Source organism: Bacillus rossius (assembly GCF_032445375.1).
Source record: "Bacillus rossius redtenbacheri isolate Brsri chromosome 4 unlocalized genomic scaffold, Brsri_v3 Brsri_v3_scf4_2, whole genome shotgun sequence".
NCBI lineage: Eukaryota > Metazoa > Arthropoda > Insecta > Phasmatodea > Bacillidae > Bacillus > Bacillus rossius.
The window spans coordinates 3,755,170-3,782,221 of NW_026962011.1; the positions used below are offsets into that span (position 1 = coordinate 3,755,170).

The 27,052-nt window shown below is 38.8% G+C and overlaps 1 protein-coding gene and 1 long non-coding RNA gene across 5 annotated transcripts in view; both read left to right on the plus strand.

Moving 5' to 3' along the window:
- The window catches only part of LOC134542481 (protein kinase C, brain isozyme-like), a 490,169-nt gene that overhangs the window by 52,846 nt on the left and 410,271 nt on the right, over positions 1-27,052 (plus strand). The gene's annotated exons all lie outside the window — the stretch shown is intronic.
- Positions 11,334-22,138, plus strand: LOC134542050 (uncharacterized). Its single transcript, XR_010076727.1, has 2 exons — positions 11,334-13,546; positions 15,307-22,138. It is a non-coding gene; the product is annotated as an uncharacterized LOC134542050 (long non-coding RNA).

Sequence of the window (27,052 nt, forward strand, 5' to 3'; positions counted from 1 at the left end):
ACCCGAAACACTGTCCCTTCAGCATTGTGAAACACGGAAACCAGCAGAATCTGAATTCATTAAGTAAAAAAATTCCTAGAAGTTTGGTAAATCAATTTGGTGTTACTGTATGTAACTTACCTGTGCTCTATCTAAAACAACTTTAGAAATAATAATACCTAATACTAAATCTTTGTCACGTAGAGTTAATATTTCTCACAGCAGCGCTATTTTAGCTTTATAAAAAAATTATTTAATGTTTCATTTGCAAAGAAACGAGCATGCAAACAACTCCCACTAGAAGCGCTGATCGGAGTTGATCCTATTATTTCGGCTGAGTGATTGGTATTACATTTATAGTATTTTAACAGTGGCTTAATTCGAAAGTACCTCCACGATTATAATTAGCTCTGATCTAAGTGTTAGTTGACTAAGATACCGTTAATTTCCATCAGCAGTAATTGAGTTTCTTTTAAGTAAGTTCGCGTATCTTAGACTTTGTTTCATCGCTCATTTTAATTTATCGAGGTAATACATAACGTACATGCATTGATTTTTTGAGTTCATGCATCAATAAAGTCAAAACCGTAATTTAAATGAATTTTTCAATTTTCAAGCGTCAATAAAATAACATGAACAAATAAATAAGAAACAACAGAACAAAAACCACAATGATTCAGCAGAAAATGAAACGGTCAAACCTTTACTGGAAAATATTTTTAGCTAGCACGTATTAGGATTACAAATCTGTCAGTTAATTAGCAACGATAAAAAACAAGTTTTGAAATTATTTGTATTCCAGTTTCTTAACTAGCCCAAGACCTTGTTAACAAACAGACTCATGGAAATCAATTTAGTAGTTTTCCTGTGATTCCTGATGAAGAAATAAACATAAAAAATAGACAAAAATTCTAAAAACAATTGATTTGAGTTTAAATATTCCATATAACTGTATTTTATTATATTTAGAAATAATTAATAAAAAATAATATTTAAAAAACAGAGTTTTTAAAAGGACTAAAAACTTTAAAATAATTTCTCCAAGCCTCGTAAAGATTTATAACCCCATGCAGATTCAAGTTTTTCGTTTTAAATCTTACAAATTAACTTATAAGTGTTAAAAATTAACAATCACAAATTTTTAGGACAATCTGTATGGGTTTATACATATGTATGGGGTTGTAAACCTTTACGTGGCTAGGCGTATTATTTTATACTTTTTAGTCCGTTTTAAAAATGTTTTTTTAAGAATGTTATTTTATTTAATTATTATTTCCTTTTGTTTAGTATTGTGTGTGAGAAACTTTGCAATTTATTTTAATTAATTTTTAGTGCAGTTTAGGTTACTGATTTTTATCCTAAACCCATACAGAGTAATTGAAAATTAAACACCTATAAATATACTTTTAAGGTTTAAACTAAAAATGAGGGGCGATTGCAATAGATAATAGTAAGCAGACAAGCCGTCACGGACGCATCAAACGACAGTGCGTGTCAAATCCAATGAAACGCCATTTATTAACGAAGTTCTAAACTAAACAGTTATCCGCGCTGTTAGTTCGCCAGACGCCGTGGGATTTGCTGAGCAGACGGGTCTCGCCAAGGAGAAGGATAGGAAGTTGCTAGACCTTACTATATGACCGTGTGGTAAAAATTTCTCCTAGCCCTGCATGCGTGATATATGCACCGCCTGCGAGTGCTGCGATATGCATTCCGCAACACTGTACTGTTCTGCTCGTAGCCTAATGCCACGAATCTGGGGGTCTTGCTAAACACAATCAAACCAATTTTTAACGAACTAACAAACAAATTCAAAATAAAGCTATTTAATATTGCGTTGTCATTCAGTTCTGAGCTATGTTCAATGTTTCAAGTCTTTAAGATCATCGGGGAGTTAGTTTAAAATATATTGCCAAATTTATAACGAACAGACACGACAGACAAGAAAGCGAGTGAATAAAAACGTTTTTAAAAAAAGCTTGGCTATGTTGAGGCTTTAAACCCTAAACGATTTTAAAATGAAATGCTTGCCCAGTAATGTTAAACTAGCGTTATTATTAGATGCAATAATAATCACGTTAGACCTTCATGTTATGAAATAGCACAATAGCGTGCCTGCATATAATTTCCGCTTCGGTGAACTGAATGGAGATAGAGATCTCGAGGCGCTCTCTTCTGAGCACTAGGTCTCGCATCTAATTCACAACCGCAATCGTGGACAAAGGATGATGTTTTAAACGCGAGTTTAGTTTGTTTATTCAGCAAGGACGTTCGTAGATTATAGTATCAGGAATTGGTTCCAATCTTGAATTTCAAATGAGAGAATTATTAGAATTTTTTCGGGAAGGGGAAGGAGGAATATATTTCCTCCATTCCCCCCTGCTTACGCAACTGTTGTAATTTTGTTTTTTTAAATTTTAGTTTGCAATTTTAAGGGTAGGTTTTTAAACTAAATATTTGATAGACCCATCTGGCAGCTGTAAAGTAGTTGCGGGCTGTGAACTTCGCCTCCCTCTATGTTTCCCGGATTAAGCAGGACATTAATAATTCAGGTATTAAATAAGTAATGTTGCAGCGACAATGCACGGGAGATATCTTGGTAACCCAGACCGGCTAAAAAAAAAAAAAAAGATGAGGTTATGCAATGTCTCGGTATGGCTGGCCTGGTTCGCATCTCAACGTCGGACACGTGAATTTTTCGTTTTGTGTCGGGGCGGTGTTCCCCCGCCAGGCGTTTCTTCAGAATTCATCCAGTGAAGTGAAACTTGTTGCGAACGCCACTGTGCATCCCCCCACCCCAACTCACTCTCCTGCCCCATCAGCCCTCCAGGGGTTCAGCCCGACCCAATTTATTCCCGCACAGTACGCCCGCAGCAGGCGGCCGTGGTTGGCCATTTGCCTACCCCTTTTCACCCCCCCCCTCCCCCCCTCCTCACCTCCTTACCAACCCCTGTCCCGCACGACAGATCCACTAGAATAAATTGGCCGCAAGCTGCAAACTTTTTTGAGGATAAAAAAAATCCCGCCTCTGCAGGCTTTCTACTACCGCTGTTGCGAAGCTACACGAAATAATTTGCACATGCTATTCTTCGCGACAGGAAGCTGAAAGCATATTTGCAGGTGCGGGAGAAACGGTGAAAATGTCTGGTGACCTGATTTTTACTGCTTTCTTTGGGAATGTTAGGCATTTGTGGATTTCGTTAATGTTAATTACATCAGGATGTTCAGCATCAGAGAAAATGTCAGGAAAATTGTTATTTCTGGGAAAAATTCTCGTAATCAGAAAATTTGAATAGAAAGGGCTAGACTAAGATTCAAACTGTATCGCTAATTCGTGAATTGTGTCACGCATGTTGTAATCAGATAATTGTTGACTCGCTACGTTTAAAGTATTTCTGAGCAGAGTTGTGTTTCTAGGCACGCGCGGCTGCGGTGATGTGTGATGTATGAAACTTCACTTTGTGTATAAATTCCGGGAATTATCGTGAAGGAACAATACGGTGTGCCGAGCTTCAGAATAAAACCCACGTAATTTGATAACTACTCAAGATAACCGAGTGAGTTCTGTTTAAGAATGTGCTGATGTCGGGTACGAGTTCTGCTTCCGATTTCGTTTCTAAACTGTATTTTAAGGAAAATAAAGGTGGCTAAAACGCGTGTGTTTAGAATAATATTTATATGGAAACCCCGGTGAAGATTCTTAAAAACGCTCACGGGACTTGCGATACACCTTTATCTACATTTCTGCGCCACAAAATGTAATGACTATCACACATCTCATAGTTGCCCAATGAATGACTTAAAGACTGCGGTATAGTTCAGAGACTCGCGTTTAGAGGTGATATTGTGCTAGAAATAAAATTATTAAAATTTGAATGTTTCAATGGAAAAGTTCTGAAATTGGTAAAACTTCATTTAACTGTAGACCTTTTTCTTACGAACTAAACTCCATTTTTATATTACTTTAACCAGGTGTAAGCTACAATGCGATTTTATTGAGTACGTAACTACCTTTTGGAACGGGCTGCGCAGTGTGTGGACTTTCTGACAAAAGATTCAAATGTTTGACGGATAAAATTTCGAATTTTGAAACTACTTAGAAATTTGTAAGCTCGGACAATAATAAAACTTGAAAAAAATATATTTGATTCTTTCCGATCTAAAGTGGTGAAGAACAATTTTTGAAAAGGGGAAAAAATTGCCAGTTTTTTTAATTAACTTGCAGTATATGGCTTCTGATAAGTTCAGAAGAGAAATTAAACTGCATGTTGTACCTCTGGGCGACCCAAGATAAGTAAGCTACCTGAAACAGAAAACGGACAGTGTAATGCTTTCGGCATTTGATGGGAAAGGAGAAACAGAACATAAATGCTCTTTCACCCAAGTTTCTCAGGGAAAGTTTTCAGCCCGCAATAAGGGATCTTTTTTTCTTCGTTCTCTCCGTATTTACCATCCGAGCTGAAGTTCGGAACTCAACGTTGTCTTGTCGACATGTGTGGCCAGGCGGAATGAAACTTTTTAATAATGGCGTAATGTTGAAGTCGTTCCGCTTGTCTTGTTACTTGGAAAGATGTCGGGAAGTTGAGGTTTTTTTAAAACTCAAGTTCCAGGCGGTACGTTCGAAAGGTTCCGGACGTAGGAACCGCCCAGCGCAGCGGCAGGGAAAAGTTCTCAAGCGTCGAAGTGACAGCCATTTCGTATTCTCTTCCGCCACTTCCTCACTTGTTCACGCCTCCGTGCGTCGAAGATAAAAGAGGCGAACATCGGCGCCTTGCAAACCTCTCTCGCCAAGTGTCTTCGTCGGCCGCCGTCGATGTCGCGTCACGATCGCTTGGCGAGGGGCGTGGGTCAGGCCCCCTACGTCCCAGCATGACTCACACTCAGTACCACCGAGTCGATAACCCGAGTGCCTTGAGGCCTAGCAGGATGTAAGCTTTGAGCCGGCGGAGGATATGAGGAGTGATCTAGTGCTCTCACTCTTTACCTGCAGAGCAGCGCTCTCCATTAGAAGTAATCCGTGGTTGCGCAATTTATTGGTACGCTCGGGAATCTACTCAGGAGTACCATTGGACGATACAGATATAATGGCTTGAGTAAAGATACGCCCAATTGGATCGTTTGTAGTTGGACTCGTGCTTGGAGCAAGTCCGTCCTGACGACGGGCGGACGTGGTGAGCGCCGACACAGCTCGGGCCTAGTTTGATAGAGCTAGTAGGAGTGGGGTAGGCCCCGACCCGACCGATGGTTCTCTGGGTGAGTCAGAGTAATGTGGAGGTGGGAATGAGCGCCAAGTACGTTCTGACCAGGGGTTTGGATTAGAACCAGTGCATTGGTTCGCAGAACTGCCCACCGACACGAAGTATGCGAAATCTTCTTCAAAGTACTTTCACGATAGTTCATGAAGTGCTCTAGCACCAGAAGGGGCCGCATATACCTACCTGTAATCCTGGAGGTCCCGTCGCCTCAAGTTTCTGTGCATAACCTCCTCGAGCCGTGATTCCCCTTTATTTTTGGGATATTAATGGGTGGAAACCTCCAAAAATATTTTTATTTCCGCCATTGACTAGACTCTTGCTTCCTTGTAGACTACAGACTACACAAACCAGCCAATGTCTTGTTTTATTTTCATTAGCTGCTGCCACATTTAACCTTCTGTTCGGATTTGCACATGGCCGGATAAAATTCATTGAAAACTTATCCTTGCATCCAACAAAAGACAGATCGCCTCTAATCAGCACCCTCAGCCAACCGAATTGGCCAAACCAACCAGCTAACCAGAATAAAGGAAGGCTATGATTGGCCTGCAGCTGCAGCATATCGAAAAACACTCCTCCTCTCAGGCGAAAGTATTAAAAGGCATTTGAACTTCCAAGAACCTCAGTAGTTAACTTCTACCCTGATGATGGCGACTGCAACGTTGACCTAAACGTCGTGGATATCTTCGCCTTTGACGCGGCTACAACCGAGAAGTCAAGCAACTCCAGAAAATGCCCCCGAAAGCAATATTTGTTCTATCCTGTATCCAAATAATAATGTGAATTTTGCAGATCTCTAGTAATGAGTTAGTCCTTGACATGCTTCGGAATGCTAATAAATCAAAACGAGGCCACAAGTTTCAAATAGCCAGGAAAACGGAATGAAGGAGGCAGTGTTGAAGGAATGTGAAGATGCAGCCTTTAGAAATTTTAACCACGCCTTATGTTCCTTCAATTTTGGGACGATCGTAAACATCATATAAAATAATTATTTTCATTTTAATAATAAACGTCAATAAAAATAAAATTAAGTAGGGGTTTAAACAAACGTTCCAAAGAACAAGCTAAGTCCGTTGAACTAAAAAAAAACTCATGCCATAAAGATAGCAAATAAGTAACAAATGCCAGAACAGTCGAAGAAACACTTCCCATTGTCATAACTGAACCACTTCATTACCATCTTATATATGATCTCTTGACTTTAGCTCAGGACTGGTTCGAATTTGTCCATTCTGTTTATAACTATTTCACTTCCAGTCTTCACTCACTTTCTTCGTTTCGGAAAGGTTTGAAACCACAGTCGTGTGTGTGTTTGTGCATGCGGGCGCGTGCATAGGCCTACAGGCGGAAGGCGCGGCGTCGGCGTAGCAAGACACTTCACACGACGACCGTCGTAAATGTCGCAATAAAAACAAGACGTTTGCTCTCTGTGGCAGGGACAAACGAAACGAACAGGAAGTTGAGCTGGCAAACCTTCGGTTGCCGTTAAAAGTTGACTTGCTTGTGAACTGCGTGGGTAATCTGTGACTTCAGCGCTCGTCCACTCAACTCTTGTCTCTCCCCTGCTTCTTCTTCTTTACCATATAATATCCCTTGTGCAACCTCCTCTTTTCTCTACAAAAACCTCTATTTAAACAAGAGTGTGATCTGTACGTAAAACCTAGATCATCGGGTGTTTTGGTCGATAGTATGTGTGGTTAGCTTTTTTTAAAGTGATATTACCTGACAGGTCTAGTTTAAAGCTAAGAGTGTACTTAACTAAGTCAAACTGCCTTCTTATATTGGCTATCTGGTTCAATCAACTGCAATTTGTTATTTTATTCAAATCTGCATGCTTTTAATCTACCAGTCCACTTTTTTTCCCCTGAGAAATAAATCACGCAGTCAAGGCGTGGTGCACGAGTGCGTTAAAAATATGCTTCCATTTTCAGTCCAGCCCTATTGAAGTTATCTTGTCTTCATATCGACACGAAATTGAGTTTTAAGGCCAGGTACAAACAAATATTAGTTGTAACTTGAATTTAATTTATATATCGGTTCTTAAAGTGATTCTTAAAAGGAAACTATTTCTGTTAAAAATCGTTATCAACCAGTAGGAAGCCGGAAATCAAATCTATAATTATTATTTTTTATAATATTTTTTTTGGGAGTTATTAGAACATTTGATAGAAAATTCCGTTGTAAAATTAATAAGGAACTGTAGTAACTAGAAGTTATATGCCTATATTTGACAAGGTCACCTCAATGGAAACTCGGCATGAAAATTAGCCACGCAGAGGATATGACGACAGCCAGAAAATGGCCATGAAATGTTATTGCGTCCACGAACGAGACGGTATCGATTTGGACTCAAGCGAGCTTCTCGCGGCGCCGTGATGTCGGGGAAAAGGCGAAGCGAACGATCGCCGGAGGAATAAAAAAACAAAACAAAAAACAAACGTTTATATGCGGAAGGGGTTACGAAGGGAGCTGCGGGGTATTTCAGATGACCAACAAGTCGTTTATCGACGTAGCCATCTCGCGGTTGTTCTTTTCCCGGTTGGTATTCTCGCTCTGACAAGATCAGCCACTGGGAGATAACAGCCAGAGTCAGGAAAAAAAAAATTGCTTATTCGATTCGTGATCCAGTGGTGACCAACGAAATTACAGTCAACTTACGGAACTTTCAACGAATACAGTACCTTAATAAATATAGTTTAAAAAACTAAAGAAACATGCTTTTAAAGATTATCAAACTAAAAAGTAAAAAATAATTTTAAAATTTAATTTATGACAATAGTATATAAGCAATACTAGTATAAATGAGAAAAAAGCATGGGGCGCTTAATATACAAAAAATATGGCACAAAGCTTGAGGCGCTTTGTGCCATATTTTTTGTATATTAAGCGCCCCATGCTTTTTTCTCATTTATACTAGTATTGCTTATATACTATTGTCATAAATTAAATTTTAAAATTATTTTTTACTTTTTAGTTTGATAATCTTTAAAAGCATGTTTTTTTAGTTTTTTAAACTATATTTATTTTTAACTTTTTAGTTTGATATTCTTTAAAAGCATGTTTTTTTTAGTTTTTTAAACTATATTTATGTATAATTATCATAGGGAAATGAGTTACCGACACTACCTATTATCATCTGAGATTACTATTTGGAGTTGCAACGTCACAAAGAAATGGTAAAGTCTCTCCGAATCATTTACAGTTAGATGTATGGATATAATCTTAGAATTTACTGAAAAAAAAAAGAAAAAAAAACATTTTCTCGGCGTGGCCGGGAGTAGAATCCACGATCGCTGAATCCGAAAGCTGTCGTCACAGAAGTCGCGCGCCTTAGACCGCTCGGCTAACGAACGTAATGAAATTGGTGGGACATTTTACAGTGATGAGCCACTCACTCTTAGTTGAAAGAGTTACAGACGGACAGACAAACATACAGGTGAAGCTAATATAAAGCATGTAAAAAAAACGAAGTATTCTTCCTTGTCCAAAGTGTGAATGTTTGTAAAAACCACGTGAAGATGATAAGTATCTTCCCAGTGCAGGCACATGGAAGTATGCTCTTAACAATATGTTTGTTCCCTGGATTTAGTAACTGTAATCACCAAGTTATGCTGTATTACGCGGTTCATGCAATTGCAACTTTCCTTACGTGTTATGTACCGATAAAATGTAAAGTTTTATGGCATATATTCCAATGGCAAACGGAGGGGGGGGGGGGGGAAGAGAGAGGCAGCTAATTTCGAATTATGTCAAGTGGAGCGACCCTCCTGTACTTTGTGACTTGTGATGTTACGAAACATTGCATGTAGATCTCAGAAACTAGCGGCTAAATGATAACAGTCACTGAAATTCAAACCATGCAAACACTTTTGTAGAAATACAGCATTTTCTTTGTATTTTCCTCAATAAAATTATGTAGAATTTACATCATTTTCTTGTACTTTTACAAAATATTTCTTGAAAACTTGTTTCCAAAATAATTGACATGTTACAAATTTTTCTTATTGTGTTTGCTTTATTTTATTTCTTTTTTATTTAGAGTCGACCAACATATCTAAGTCCAAAACAGGCTGCCATCCAACAAAATCAAAACTAACCACAGACACAAAGGAAAATAACACAAAAAAAATAAATGTGAACTTTTGACGTGGTTATTCAGATAGCTAGCCATAGTCTTGTTACAAAACAGGTAGAGGTATCATAAAAGAGAAAATTGCAACTACTAAATAAAATAAAGAAAAATTACATTTTAATTCCGAGTGTTCATTCAAATTACCATTTGTTGGAGTTTTTAGTGACATTGCTATTAGTATAGTACTGATACAGAGGTTGCATTGAGGGCTGACAATGCCCGGTTACTTATATATGCAGATCATTGTAAGTAATGGAATTTTTCACCTGCGACTTTCGTGAACAGAGTTCGCTTGGCCTTCATCTACTTTTTTAAAGTGAAATAAAAAAAAACTAGCGAACTTGCTCTTCTTGTCTCATGACGTCGGCGTGGGGAAAGCTGAGATGTAAACAGAGGCTAAACAGAGCGTCTCTCCTCTCCCCTCCTCACCCCTCACGACGTTTCGTCAGCCGGTCCATTGAACTCGATGGTCTAGTCCATGCTCCCGACTAGCATACAGAAAAATTTTTTTCTGTACTTTTACAAAAGATTACTTTGGAAACCTGTTGCCAAGAAGTAGCTTGTAATACTGTGAGAACACAGTACAACACGTGGCTCTGATTATTTTTGCATGTATATTAAATACGTTTTTAAAGATATACTGAGTATATTTTTTTTACGAAAATTGGCGCGTAATTTTGTATATTAATTGATGTTTCATTAAAGCACAATTTGTGGCCTCTTGGCCTATAATAAGCAATTATTTTTAAATGTCTTTGTATACGAGGTCACTTTCACGGCTGGGTTTTTTAAGGGGGCGGAATCCCCTTGTATTTTTTAAACTCGGCATTTTTTTTACGGCAAGGCGCACACTAAAGTCGAAGTTTAGTGTGTAGCAGCCCGCGTGAATATTTATACTTACTTGTCGTCGCCCGGAGGGAAGATAGGCCTATTTATATTAAATCGGAAAAAAAATATTTTAAGTTACGGAAAGTATTTATGAATGCTAAGGCATCTCTTTTTTTTCTCGCGTGTTAGCCGAGTAGATGTGGAATGATGGTAACCCTACCGTGGCCTGAGGCGTATTCGATCCCGCGACCTCACAGTTCGCAGGTGTAGCGCCGTTATGGTATTGGTCCACACGGGTGGTGGGGGGTGGGTTGTGTTCCGCCATCTTCTCGTGACGCGACGGTCCGTAGTAACCCCTGGGCCGCTCGTGTCTCCCGCGAGGTTGTGTTCGCGCGCCGTGTTGCAAGGGAAATGAGTGCGCGGTATCTGTCCACGTGTGGTGCGTTTGCCGATGTGTGTTTGTTCTGCGCTTCTCTCGTCTCCCTCTCTTCCTCCCTCCCCCCCCCCCCCTGTCACTTCATTCCCAACACACCGCTGACTCTTCTCTGTAATCGCACTAGGGCGCGCGCTCTTCACAACGGTCGATAGAGAGTTCTAAATAAAGCGCGCGCATAATGTGATATGTGTGTGCGGCTGTGGCGTAGCCAGGGGGGGGGGGGTTAGGGGTTCAAACCCCCCCCCCCCCTTAGCACCAAATCTTTAATTAATTTCTTATTCATCACTCAAACAAATTTCATATTAAAATTAATAAAGTTTTTACCATTACAATATTTAAATTTAAGTACCGAAAACTGCTAATATAGCACTATTTTACACCTTAAAATCCAAATTTTCCCGGAGGAGGACCCCCGGACTCCCCGCTTTAATACGGGGGGGGGGGCATGCTTCTTAACAACCCCCATACACAAATCCTGGCTACGCCACTGCTGTGCGGTCGTGTGTGTGTGTGTGTGTTGTGTGTCTGGTGAAAATTCACCCCCTCGCGATCGCGTTGCTTGTGTGGGAAATTTCTCTTCCCCCCCCCCCCCTCCTTAAATATATTTTCGGTTGTGTCCCTCTCGCATATTTTTAACTACAGTATATTTTCACCTGCGCCGGACGCGAAATGTCTTCTCTCCCCCCCCCCCCCCCCACACACACACAAGCATCCGTGGGTTGAAATTGGACGATTTCGTCAACTGCAATGGAAGCAGGATAAATCCCACGGAATAGATCGGTGCAAGGAAGCGAAATGGCGTGATAGTCTCTTTAGTCGCTGAATCACTGTGATTGGTGTTGTAACAATCGACGAGTGCCTGAAAGAAATTCACCCAATCACGAAACACTGACGATGCTACAGTGCTTCAACTTTCATCTAGTCGTAGAATCTTTTGGCGTAAAATGCATGCCCCTAATTTATAGTCTTGAGTGACCTGAATCTGATTTGACCGTCCAGTTGCTGTAGGCTTGTCATATTAATGTAGAGCTTGTAAAACCAACTACCGTCAGATTGAAGTTGGCATGAAATAACATTCATGTGTTTGGAGTTCAACATATTACATGAACTCGCAATGTTTGGGTCTCTAGCCATACCCAATTAATGTGTATGGCTGTGTGTGTGTATATATATAATCATATTTATTCAGTGATGTTAATTGCTGATACAGCAGTCAGTTATACTACCATCATGTGTCTGGGAAGAAATTAATATTTATGTGACTCACAATCCTTATTGTTTGTTATAAACCGTTGCTTACTTTTGAGTCGGATGAAAAATGAGGGTCACTACAGTATTATTACCAATGTGGCGGGTGTTCACAAAGCAAGATTTTTGTTTTTGTTATGAATCAACAGGTATGGTAATTTATCGTGGGGAAAACCTGACTGTTTATTGGAGTCCAATGATCATTTAGTATATATACATGAAACTCTTTACTCCTTAACTGCCTCTTGTCTGAGAAGGGAGTTTGTATGACTCTTAGATGAGCCAATGAGAAAGCAGGTGTTGCGTTAAAAAATTTCATTGATTGGCAAATAAAAATATCAAAAGTTCTTTTACATTCGAATAATAAGAGTAAGGAATTTTTTTTTAAAACATGTTTTATGATAGTTGAAGTATCATATTTTAACAAACACTTTTACATGGTACACGCTTGGTGTCAGTCTGAAATTCGCAATCATGTATATTCTCTACCCGCATTTGCTTGCCTACTGGATAATTCATTTCTACGTAACCTCTCCTTCCTTTGAGTGGGTCATCGTGATTCGGCCATTCCACTGCTGGCTGGTAGTTGATTGGCTGACAGTCTAGAGGGGAGTGTCTAAGGAATTGTTATCCGGTCATTAAAGCGATGGAACTGTATAATTGTTTGCAGCCTACCTTTAGACCAAAATAACTACCAAAATACATGGTATATCGAGAGAATGGTTAACAGTAGTTAAACACGATTGTGATTACTTTCCGCTTACCTTGTTCTCAACTCATCAAGAAATATCAGGTTTACAGATTGTCCCCGTGTCTGAACTTAAGCCGTTCTGCTGTTAAAATAAACTCAGGTAGTTACACCGTGCCTATAAAGCCCGGTATTCACAGTGCGAGGCTGCTCGCTGCGAATGCCTCGTGGCGAAGGCTCGGCTTTGCCTCGGACTGTGAATACCGGGTGTGCTCGCTACGCGGCGTTCGCGTCGCACAATTCGAGGCGAGCCGTGTGCTTGTCGGTAGAAGAGCAGTGCTCAAAGGTGCCTCGCCCCGAGCTGTGCGTCAAGTGAATACCTGCGCTGTCTGCCTCGCATCGTACAAGACACAATTCTGCACTGCAAACTCAACAAGCCTCCACAACGAAACTGTCATCATGGATAATCATGAAATGATCGGACAATTAGTTAAATGTTATGAAACGAAACGTTTACTGTGGGACTCGAAACACCCTGAATACTATAACAAACACAAGAGAGAAGACTTGTGGCGCGAAATATCGCTATCAATGAATGTTTCTGTAAAAGATCTGAAAAAGAAGATGACGTCTCTGTTGGGCTCTTACCGACGTGAAAGGTCAAGGGAAAAGAAAAGTCAAGTTACAGTATCTGGTATGTTTATAATCATTATTTTACTACATAATACAATGTATTTTGGAATTTTACTATGTGAGTTGAATTGGTTAAAAACTCAAATGACAGGATCAGATGTTTTGTTATCATTTAGTGTACTGTATAATACAATGTATTTTGGAAGTTAAATTGGCAAGAACGTAATTGAGGTTTTAATGTTACAGGCCAAGGAGATGTTTACAAGTCACAATGGTTTGGATATACATTGTTTGACTTTCTTTCTGATAAGGACACGCCAAATGACACATTCGATACAATGGAGAATGTAAGTACATTTACAAAACATTTCTGTAGTTGAAGCTTACAAAATAAGGATGTAACAACACACATTAATAGGTAGTTATTTTGCTATAGAATTGAGCCATTAGTGGCAAAGTCCTCAGACAGATGGTTCATATTTTTTCAAGCCACCGGATTCCTTGTTGGTCTTCCATGTTCCCGGGAAACATTAATAGTCATTTTGCCATGGAATTGAGCCATTAGTGGCAAAGTGCTCAGCCAGATGGGTTCGGATTTTTTTGGATGTTAGATTTGCTCTTCGAGGTGTCTGTCCAATTGGGATCAAGCCACCGTATTCATTGTTGTTTCTCCATGTACCCGGAATAAGTTGACCATTTTCTTCTCTGTCTAAGAAACCAGGCGGTGTGTAGATAGGATTTGTGATAGATCGTTTTCACAAAAAATTGTGTAAATATACAACTACTAAAACTACTTTCTTAGCCTTCTCGGGTTGTAGTAGTATTGGTTTTCTCAAAACCCGAAATGTAGAACTAGCTACTCCAAAAGCATTCTCTACGACCCTACGTCCTCTGGATAGGCGGTAGTTAAAAATTCTTTCAATAGAACCAACTGGTGGAGTACCTTTAAATGGTGTCATAGTATATTCATTTAACTCAAATGCTTTATCACCTAATAAGAAATAAGGAACGTTAATACTATAAGGAATTTGCACTGCTTTTGGTTTCGGTATGTTCAGTTCCTTGTTTTCTAACTTTTTGTACAATTGGGTATGTTTGAAAACGCCTCCATCTGAAAATCTACCAGGGCAGCCAACATCAACATACAAAAAATTGTAGTTGGCATCAACTAATGCAAAGAGCACAATACTAAAGAAACCCTTGTAATTGTAATACTCAGTTCCACTGTTCCATGGTGCTTGAAGCTGGACATGTTTCCCATCCATTGCACCTATAACATGAGGGAAGTTCCACCTTTCTTCGAATTCCTTTGCTACAGCTAACCATTCTTCATTAGAAGAGGGTACCTAAAAAAAAAAATACATTATCAATTTAAAAGAACAGGGATACCTGCTAGTGGGTAGTATTTGAGTAGACCAATTCCAATATGTCCCTTGTCCATGTCGCAAAACTTGTGGATAATCACACAAAACGTATTAGAAAATAATTTAGATCCTGGTAACATTTAAATCATGAACAACATTGACATAGGTTGTAATACTGTTTATATTTACAGTGATAATGTATTACGCTCAAAACTGTGAGTGTAAAAGGAAAAAATAGGTTGGACATAGGACATTTTGTACAAGTAAATAGGACGAGAGACGTTTTGTAAAAGTATATAATGAGGATAAGAGACATTTTGGCATTGTAAACAGAGGACAAAGGTCACGTTGAATCACTTAATACGTAAAGCATAACAATTCAACATGGAAGCCGTAATGACAAAGAGGACGTTTTGTTTATGTAAAAAGCCACATTTCTTCAACAGCCATGTTTGTTTTGGCCATATGGAGAAGAGACCCTTTGGAACAGTACACAGCTTTCACCATTAACAATAGCAGGGAAGAAAGACGTTTTGGAAGCAAATTATTGCAGAATCATAGATGTAATAGTATAATAACTTGAATAGAACCAAAACATGTAAAAGCATTATATTATGTGCTCTTGAGTTTAAAAAATTATACTTTATTTTAATTAGACTATTCCTTATTAGCTTTGCTAATCGGGGAGTTCATTCTGCCGCACCCTATCCAACATTGTATTTACAATTTTTTTTTGGTTACAGGCTAATACGCAAAGGGGTCCTGAGGAAAATCGAGAAGAATCATACAATGATGAATCTATTGTCGATGAACCCGCAACGGTCGAAGATGAACCACCGGCGTCTACAAATACAACAATGGCGTCTGTAACTGCAACGGCGGCGTCTACGAGTACAGCGACGGCGCCTACTTCTAACATTTCCCAAGCTAGGAAAAGAAAACGTCGTAATGATGCTGACAACGCACAAAATGAAATGCTACTTGATGCATACTCCATTTTGAAAAAGACATCGGCTACTCCTACTGACCACTATGAAACCTTTGGAATGCATGTAGCAAGTGAACTGAGGAAATATGACTCCAACACTTTACATCATGTGAAGAGGGCAATATCAGATGTGTTGTTCAGAGCAGATATTGGAGAATTTACCCCCAATCACAACGTCCTTAATACTTATGGGTACTACAGTTCTTTCAGTACGCCCACACAGCGTTCGTCTGGAAGTACCTACCATCCAACTCCTACGCCTCCACCTTCCGATGCTGTACTTGAAATTGAATCAAGGCCTCCTCAACAAGAAGACACTTTACTACACTACCTGACTGACGAAAGATAATAACATGAAATGTTGTAATATGCAAGCTACATTGTTAAACATTACAATATATTGATCTTTTGAAGTACCTAAATTGTTTTCTTACCTTTATGTAGTCCCTTAGGGCTTCAATCAGTGCATCACATACTTCTGGAACAATCACAGATATTCGTTGTTTGGATATACGAAAGAGGTATTGCAAACTTGTAAATGAATCTCCAGTAGCTAAGAATCTCAGAGTAAGAGCTAATCTTTCCTTGGTGGTAATATCACGTCGCATGTACGTGTCACGTTTTTTCACGGCAGGCTCTATCAATGTAAGTAAATGGTCAAAATCTTGCTTGGACATTCGCAAGAAATTTGGCACGTCTTCTTCAAATCTCACGTCTTCTAGGAGTCTGTTCCCATATTCTAACCGAGTTTGATACAACTTTTTGACCCACCAACGCTTACGTCGCTTTTTCCGTTGTTTTTTTCCAATAATCGTCGCCATCACAATATAAGCAGCGGCAGCAACTTGCACATTTCTAGAACCAAGAGACATGTTGCATACTGCCTTCACTACGAATGCGGGTGGTTCGCGTGCTCGCAGTGAGCGTTCGTGGTTACAAACTAGCTGAAGAGCGTATGCCTCACCCTGAGGCAGATGGCGCGAGGCATTCGCAGCGAGCAGCCTCGCACTGTGAATACACGCCTTTAATATATTGAAACAATTGTACTGTTTACCTTAATTTCGATCGTTACTCGAGGTGATGTGGGACATCTTCACAACACTACGAATAACGAACGAATATTTGTTACTTCGAAGGGAAAGTGTAAGGAATCGAATATAATACGAATACATAGTTATTCCTTTTGATATCTGACATTTCGAATTTTCGCACAGGCCTAGCGATGAACGGCGGACTCCATGTGTACCGAACTGAACGCAACAGGAGGTTCACCAACTAGGCGCAGCGCGAGTGCGCACTAGGTCTTGATACAGACTATACTCGGGTGAGGGGAGAAGGGAAGTCCAACCTTGCCTCGACGCTCGAACGCGCTCTGTCTTCTTAGCGCGTCGCCGCGGAGGTTATCTGGGGCTTCATCCACAATCCCGCATCTGTGCGGGAGAGAACAGAGAGTTCCGTCAGAACATGTCAGCGGTATTTAGTAACCTAGGTAAACATTATCGTCTCCGCCTTTACAGCATCTCAGCAGGTTATCTAACACAACCACTCGTAATCATAAAGTCTTAAAGGGAGTATGTTCATTTCCAGGTCATTATTTGATTTATATGTTTAACAGACATATTGAGTCGCCGAACTTCAACAGAATGAAAAAATATATATATTTAGGGCATAATTTTTGCATAATTAGCTGGCAAAGTTGAATTTTCAACATATTTGTGCAATATGGATCAGGAGAATCAAATGGAATAAGCAACTGAAAATTGTTGTTTGAAGGTAATGCTGCTGGCTGCTGCGTTGTATGGTTTAAAATATTTTCAGAAAATAATATTTAGTTTTATCAGCATTTTAATGTGTTAAATATTCTTATGATTTTAAAATGCCAGGTAAAATTAAATAATTTTTTCTGAAAGAAATTGAAACACATCACATAGTACCCAGTAAAATTGACTTTTAACCTAAAAAGATCAGGTTTTACTTTCTATTTCAACCTCCTTATCCATGCTGTACAAAAATGTTCGAAATGAAACTTTACCAGCAATTATGCAAAAAACATGCGATATATATATATATTCTTTTTTTCGTATTGTGAAAGTACAGCCAATCAAAAAGTCGGAAAATTTAACCGCGTGGAACGTAAATGTTAAACAATTACCTGGTACGGGACATAGATCCTTAAAGCATACCTTTATGGCAAATTATAATCATAGCAATTGTGGTTTATTAATCCATGCAGAGTTTGCGTTCGACCATTAATAATTTGGAACACTGCAGATTGTTTGATATTTCATTACACGTTACACTCTTGATAATAACATTAATTTATAAATAATGTTTAAGAGAAACGCTGTTTTCGCAAATTTAGAGCGCAATGTTTGGTTAGTTTTTTTCCCCTTGGTTATCAAACCAGGATAAAAGTAAAACATGCAATATTTTCTCACCGTTAACGAAATGGAAATATTTCTCTTGGAAAATAAACTTAGAGAAATATTTATTTCACCAATTTTTCTGCAACGCAATACTTGCTGCATCTAAAGGACTTGCCGAAGTATAATTTCTGATGGAGATCTCCCGGACGAGGGAGGCCCAGGGCCTCCGCCTGCGCCACGAGTCGCCGCTGGCTCCTCGCCAGAGACAGCTGCGTGTCGCGGCGCGGCCCGACGCGCGAGGGCGTGGCTGCGGGACCTCCCTCCCTCCCTGCCTCCCTGCCACACTGCCTCCCTGCCTCCCTGCGCGCGTGGCCCGTCCCTGGCCAGTCTCTTCCCGCTGCACCGCGCTCGCTCGCAGTCGGGCAGCAAATATGTGGAAGAAACGTGGCTTCCGATTTCATCCACCTACTTAACCTCGACAGATAACATCAAATATCTTCTCAATCATGTACCAATATCAAAGTTTTCTTTTCTGCTATCACTAGAGACCGGAAAAATTCGCGGATTCATTTCGAGATAGGCTAGAATCCAAGCTCGTTCACATTCATTCTGGTTCAGTGATTGGTCAAAAATACACCTGAAGGACTCTGAGCCGATGAAAAACCCCGAACAAAAGAATTATCGAATCACAGGCATCCCGATTAGCAGGTGTCTCGAGCTAGTAGCCAATGATCAGGTGTAATTCACACAAGTATACACAGTATCGTGGAGTCTATCCGAGAGGTGATTGAAAACGCGAATTTTTCCAGTCCTTAGCTATCACACATTTTAAAATTTCCATAACTCTTTTTTTTTTTTTTAAATTAAATAAATGCGTCGCACTGATGGATAGAAATTTGGAACTTGTAATATTAAATGTATTTTTTTTTTTTTTTAATATTTTGAAACATCTTTAAATTTAATTCACATTAATACTTGTTAGGTAATAAAAATTGAAGTTCAGTGATTAAAAAAAAAGTTTTAGACACATCATTTGTTTCTTATACATGCATTATTTTTTAGCACATTTATACCTTTATAACTCCTTTAAATCCGATGTGTTTTTCGCCATTTTTAAAGATTCGTTCTTACGGAAACGGATGCCATTTCCGTTTTCCGTTTATGGGAGACACGATTCCGATTGAATGATTCCGTCTTTTGATTATTTACTTATTTAAATCTGATCGTTATGCCAAATTATATTGTAGTGTTTTATTGGTTGGCTTCTCCTTGATAATGTGTTAAGTTTTAAACTTATTGCAGCTCCATTTTAAAATATCTTTTCTTAGTCTTTTAATCTTAATATCAACTTTGCCTGGTTTTTTTAATGAATAATATTTTGAGATCAACTGTTTTAGTATTTCGTAATGTTTGACAAGGCTCTGCCAGTTTTATTTATCAGCCTGTAGTGTATTGCATGTATTTTTTACATCCCGTTCTTGAAACTGAACCTCCTTGCACTATTGTGTTCACAGACGAGACGAGGTATAGAAAGGAAACTTAGAGCCCAAGTCATAATGTTTACCTCTGCTGTCAATTGCGGACACTGTTATAATATTCGAGTATCAAAATGTTAATATCACGTTGCTTCTTCTCAACCTCTTACCTTTTAATTAAGTTCGTTACGCTTCTTATCCAGGGTGTAACACTAGAAAACCAAATATAGAGTGACAGGGTATAATTGTATAAGAAATCAAGTTTTGACTTGTACACTCTCCTTTTCCCTATTATATTAAAATCAAATGTCATATCATAAAAGAAAAAAAAATGTGTGCTGAAACATAATGAGCAGTCTTCCTGTCAGCAGACCGTTGATATTAATTCCACTTTGCCATTTTTGTGAATTACATTATTTTTTCCCCCTTATATGCCTAGAAATTATGTAGAAATGTTTCTTTTAAGGACTATTGTAACTGTGGCACAGCGAGTGTCAACCGAAATACTCTGAAAAACCATCTGAAATTTCCTGACAGGTTTTCCTGTAATGTGTGAGGCGCTAGTCTTCGCTCTTCACCAGTCCCTGTACGAGTGCCAGCCGGCGCCAGAGGACAGACGTCGCTCACACGCGACCTATTTCGTCGACGATTTGATTCCGCGCCTTTTGTGATTCGCAGTTCGCGTTTTTTCCGCCCGCGATTGGACGAACTGACATTTTTTTCTTCTTCTTTTTCTTTTCCGGAATTCCCCTTTTCTCCCCCTTTTCTTTCTTGCCTCCACCTCAGCCTGCCCATCATTTCTTTATTATGTTGTCAGCACACAGAAAGCCATGATTTTGTCTCTCCTCTCTCTTCTTCTCCTCTGCTTTTCGGTCGTGCTTACTTGCAGAAATGTCTGCTGATAAACTACAGTAAGAAAAGTTTCGTTTGAAACAAAATGTTCAAAATAAATGCAATTATATGCTACATTGCATGCTAAAAATTGGACAATACTTGATGCCATAAATAAAATTTAAATAAAATGAAATCAAACGAACTGAGATACCAGTTTTATGAACGTAAATGTTTTTTCTTTCAATTTTTGGCTTCTAACACTCGCAAGACATACAAATAAACGTACTAGATATAGATATCGCCTAAAAAAACAACAAATAACCCACTCTCATACCAGTGATTTACTGTGGATTACTTACTGATAATTGTGTGGACAACAGCACCTGCTATCGTTAAACGTTGTATTGAACTTCGTACGACACTTTATGTGGAAAGTTGTGTGGTATATTTGAGGAATTGTTGTTTTATACATACGCACGCATTCGCGCTAATCTTAACACTTTTAAAATATGGCCTGCGAATGTGTACTAAATGTTACTTGAATATCCCTTGTACCGTCTCATTCAAGTTAACCACGAGTTATAAGTAGCTCCATTGCTAAAAGCATTATATAAATAGTAACGTTTTAATTGGTGACCAATGGATTTTGCTGCTTCTTATGGGCGTAATTTAAGCACTCAAATGTTTACAAGTGTAGCTTACTCTAAGCGATGGAAGTAGGTAGGCCTATATATAGTTCATCCTGGCGCACCGGTGGGTGGTGGGGGATCCGGGGATCCGATCCAGCTACCTTAAGGCTTCGCTTCATCACCCATGTTGGATTACGTCACTTCCGCCAGCCATACACGCACGAAAAAGTGTCCCGTTACATTCATCAACCATGTACGCAAGAAAAAATGTCCCGTTACGTTCATCAGCCATGTACGCACGAAAAAATGTCCCGTTACGACGGACAGACCAGCTCGCCAGGACGTCTCGCTATGAAAAGTATTAGGCGGTAATAAACAGCCAGGAGGTAACGAATATAAGCCTACTTCTACACGTGTTATGAACGCCGGATACATACGGCCAGGCAACCGTGTGTTTTGGCGCGCTCTACTTCCACGACGCGCAACGGCACCGGCAAGTTTTTATTACTACCTCCTCTCAAGTTCTGATCTCCTAATACTTCACAGCAGAGAAGCGCTGTTGGTCGGAGCCCGTAGGTACTTCCTTCGCACGCCTAACCTAACCTAACCTAAACTAACCTAACCTAACCTAACCTAATCCATATGCTAATCTATGCTAACCTAACCTAACCTAACCTAACCTAACCTTACCTAAACTAACCTAACCTAACCTAAACTAACCTAACCTAACCTAACCTAATCCATATGCTAATCTATGCTAACCTAACCTAACCTAAACTAAACTAAACTAAACTAAAATAAACTAAACTAAACTAAACTAAACTAAACTAAACTAAACTAAACTAAACTAAACTAAACTTAACCTAACCTAACCTAACCTAACCTAACCTAATCCATATGCTAATCTATGCTAACCTAACCTAACCTAACCTAAACTAAACTAAACTAAACTAAACTAACCTAACCTAATCCATATGCTAATCTATGCAAACCTAACCTAAACTAAACTAACCTAACCTAAACTAAACTAACCTAACCTAACCTAACCTAATCCATATGCTAATCTATGCAAACCTAACCTAACCTAACCTAACCTAACCTAAACTAACCTAACCTAAACTAACCTAACCTAACCTAACCTAATCCATATGCTAATCTATGCTAACCTAACCTAACCTAACCTAAACTAAACTAAACTTAACTAAAATAAACTAAACTAAACTAAACTAAACTAAACTAAACTAAACTAAACTAAACTAAACTAAACTTAACCTAACCTAACCTAACCTAACCTAACCTAACCTAATCCATATGCTAATCTATGCTAACCTAACCTAACCTAAACTAAACTAAACTCAACTAAACTAACCTAACCTAATCCATATGCTAATCTATGCAAACCTAACCTAACCTAAACTAAACTAACCTAACCTAACCTAACCTAATCCATATGCTAATCTATGCAAACCTAACCTAACCTAAACTAAACTAAACTAAACTAAACTAAACTAACCTAACCTAATCCATATGCTAATCTATGCTAACCTAACCTAACCTAACCTAACCTAAACTAAACTAAACTAAACCAAACCTAACCTAACCTAACCTAAACTAAACTAAACTAAACTATACTAAACTAAACTAAACTAAACTAAACTAACTTAACCTAATCCATATGCTAATCTATGCTAACCTAACCTAACCTAACCTAACCTAACCTAAACTAAACTAAACTAAACTAAACCTAACCTAACCTAACCTAACCTACCCAAACCTAACCTAACCTAACCTAACCTAACCTAATCCATATGCTAATCTATGCTAACCTAACCTAACCTAACCTAATCCATATGCTAATCTATGCTAACCTAACCTAATCCATATGCTAATCTATGCTAACCTAACCTAATCCATGCCAATCTATGCTAATCCATGTCAATCTATGCCAATCCGTATGCCAATCTATGCTAATTCGTATACCAATCTATGCTAACCTGTATGCCAATCTATGCTAATCCGTATGTCAATCTATGCTAATCCATATGTTAATCCATGCTAATCCATTTGCCATTTTGTATTTCTAGTAATTTCCACCAACTTCGAATCATGTCGTCACCATTGCAATTTTCGTTACGGTCGCCATCTTGAAAATCCGCAATTTTTATGTTATAAAATCGGGAAAAATTTTAAAAATCATTAAAAAAATTAAATAATCGAATTAAATAAAAATCTTAAAAACCACTGTTGCAGTTATTGTTACGGTCAACATCTTGGATTATATAAATGTTGCATATTTCGTTACACCCGCCATCTTGGTTGAGTACCATATCATTCTTACACTTTTCGTTAAGACCGCCATATTGGGTCCTATTAATGTTACAATTATCGTTATGGTCGCCATCTTTAAATTTAGACACCATCTTGAAAATCTTTATTTATTATACGATTTTAATGAAAAAAAAAGTTCAAAATTCATCAAAAAATTAACTTAATAGAATTCTGTTTATATCGATTCCCGTCCTTGATTCGAAACCGGCGAGGGCAAAAAATATAAAATCAACAGATCCTTCCTCCACAGAAGCCACCTTCAGACTGACCTACCTCCACCAATAACAAGGTATTTACCATCAGCTGGTATGACGTCACCACACCTTTGACCTTGACCTTGACCTTTGACCTTGACCTTGAAATTTAACCTTAACCTTGAAATTTGACCTCGACATTGATCTTTGACTTTGACCTTGATGTCCATCACGGATCCGTCATTTTATGTTCAGTACATGCTAGCGGTCATTGCCACCATCATGTTTTCGTCTGCTGGAGGTCACCATATTGTGTGTACTTGTCTTACCATCATGCAAATTCTATTCTAACATGCTACAGTGCAGTAATAATTTATTATTGCTGAGGTGCCCACCATCTTGAAATTTGACCGCCATGTTGAAATCATGTAATTATTTAGTTAGAAATGCGGGAAAAATTCCAATAGTCTCCGAAAAAATCAATTATTAATTTACAAATTGAATCGATGGATCCATGTCCACGGTTAGATTCTTGACCAGTGACAGTTGTAACTAATTATTAAATAAATTTTAAATTCTTTTTTCCGTTACCTTTCGCGGAGTTTATTAATCATAAGTCAATATACCTAACCAAAGAATTAATACAGTGACGATAAGCCTATCATGAAAGTCTAATTTTTGAATAATCTGAATAACCTATAAGCCGTTCATGTACAAAACCGCACATAAAGAACAATTGTCTTCAGTCCATGAGACCGAGTCATGTCATTATCAGACGTATAGGCTTGTCATTTCAGGACCACATGACCTTCGTCGTTAGCTAATTATATTCAATTAATCCATCGTGACATTTTTATACATTCTAAAGGAGCAAGTAACCTTGAAAAATATTTTAGTAACACCAAGAGGTGATAAACTAGTAAATATTCAATCACTACATTTTGTACTACGCGCAATCAACAAAAAGGAAGCACCATCAACGAAAAGACAGCACCACCAACGAAAAGGCAGCACCGACTACGAAAAGGCAGCACATTTGGAAGCACCGACTACGAAAAGGCAGCACATTTGGCAGCACCGACAACGAAAAGGCAGCACATTTGGAAGCACCGACAACGAAAAGGCAGCACATTTGGAAGCACCATCATCGAAAAGGCAGCACATTTGGAAGCTCCATCAACAAAAAAAGGCAAAAAGGAAGCACAAGTTACGAGATCTAAGTCTTAGTTAGAAATCAGAATACAAGAAATAAAAACATTAAATTCTTATAATTTAAATTATTTATTTTATTGCTTTACATTATACAAATGCAAGTAAAACAAGCCATTATTGTATGTAGCCAGCATTCCTCAGTTCCTTGAGTATGAAGGATATTTCTTTGATGCACGAATAGTTTCCTGCACAAAGCGAACCATGTAAAAGTCTTAGCCGGTCAACCAATATGTTTGGATCTTTCCATGATGTGTAATCAATCTCTTCTACCACCATCTTCCTTGCACCTTTATAAATATTACGATCTCTGGTGTCTTCCGTTTTACCACCAACCTCAGGGTAACTTTCATGTTTGAGACGGCGATCATCACAAGCTTGATCAGATTTATTTAATATATCACGTCGTTTCCACCGTTTCGGTCTCAGGACACCGCCACATTCTTCGATCTTGGCAGCTTTAGGTGTTTCATCATAGTCTATGTCTTTGTCAACAGCCTCAGAGTCACTGTAACATCACACGGAAAAGTTCAGAACTCCAATTCGCTGTGAAACCTTTCTCAAAGACACCTTTCTGCTTGGAGATTCTCACAATGTCACCAACATTAGCTTTATGCTTGCGTGTATCTTTCTTATTCGTGTTGGTGAATACAGTCCCAAGCAGACGATCATCCTTTACATCTGTCGATGGTACATCCTCCATCGAGTACGACGTTAAAGTCGGTAAAGATGCCATCGAAGTCTCAAGAACAGGCAGTTACGCGACTTATGCACCAGAAGAAACAAACTAGGTGATCCGTACACCGTCGACGGCAGTAAGAAATTGGGCGTCCTGCTGTCTAGGACTCGTTTTTATACATTAACCGGTTTGAATAATACGCTAGTCAAATCAAGAACAATTTACTAAAATACTAGAGTCAAAACAACATTAAAAAAAAAGAAGTACCATCAACAAAAAAGGCAGCAAATTTGGAAGCACCGACTACGAAAAGGCAGCACATTTGGAAGCACCGACAACGAAAAGGCAGCACATTTGGCAGCACCGACTACGAAAAGGCAGCACATTTGGAAGCACAGACTACGAAAAGGCAGCACATTTGGAAGCACCGACTAAGAAAAGGCAGCACATTCGGCAGCACCGACAACGAAAAGGCAGCACATTTGGCAGCACCGACAACGAAAAGGCAGCACATTTGGAAGCACCGACTACGAAAAGGCAGCACATTTGGAAGCACCGAATACGAAAAGGTAGCACATTTGACAGCACCGACAACGAAAAGGCAGCACATTTGGAAGCACCGACTACGAAAAGGCAGCACATTTGTAAACACCATCAACAAAAAGGAAGCACAATCGGAAGCACATTCATAGAAAAGGAAGCACAATCGGAAGCACAATCACAAAAAGGAAGCACATTTGGAAGCACAATCACAAAAAGGAAGCACATTTGGAAGCACAATCCACAAAAAGGAAGCACATTTGGAAGCACATTCAACGAAAAAGGAAGCACAATCATAGAAACAACGCACAATCGGAAGCACAATCAACAAAAAGGAAGCACATTTTGGAAGCACCATCAACAAAAAGGAAGCACATTTTGGAAGCACCATCAAAAAGGCAGCACATTTTGGAAGCACAATCAAAAAAGGCAGCACATTTGGAAGCACCATCAACAAAAGAAGGAAGCACATTTTGGAAGCACAATCAAAAAAGGCAGCACATTTGGTAACACAAGTTACGAGAACTAAGTCTTAGTTAGAAATCAGAATGCAAGAAATAAAAACATTAAATTTTTACTTTTAATATTTAATTTATTTCTTAAGATTATACAAATAGAAGTAAAATAAGCCATTATTGTATGTAGCCAGCTTTCCTCAGTTCTTCGAGTATGAAGGATATTTCTTTTATGCACGAATAGTTTCCTGCACAAAGCGAGCCATGTAGAAGTCTTAGCCGGTCAACCAATATGTTTGGATCTTTCCACGATGTGTAATCAATCTCTTCTACCACCATCTCACTTGCTTGTTTATCATAAATACTTTTAATATCACAATCGTCCCAGTGATCATAATAAGCGTTATCAGATTTATTTATTATAACACATCGTTTCCATCGTTTCGGTCTCAGGACACCGTTACATTCTTCGATCTTGTCAGCTTTAGGTGCTTCATCACAGTCTATGCTTTTGTCAACGGCCTCAGAGTCACTGTTACAATCACTGTAGAAGACATCCTCTTCACCCAGATTACCATATGAATTCGATATCGATGATGTCGAAGTGCCATTATCGTCTTCATGCTTCCTTTTTAGGAGTCCATCATTTTTACAAAGTAAGAAAGATCTACTTGAATTCGACTGGAATGTATTCTCACTTTTCACGTTAAGGATTCTTCCATTGTCTTCATTCTTCCATAAATCATCATCGTCCTTCAATTTAAGTTCTTCGTCGAGATCGGAAGAGCCACG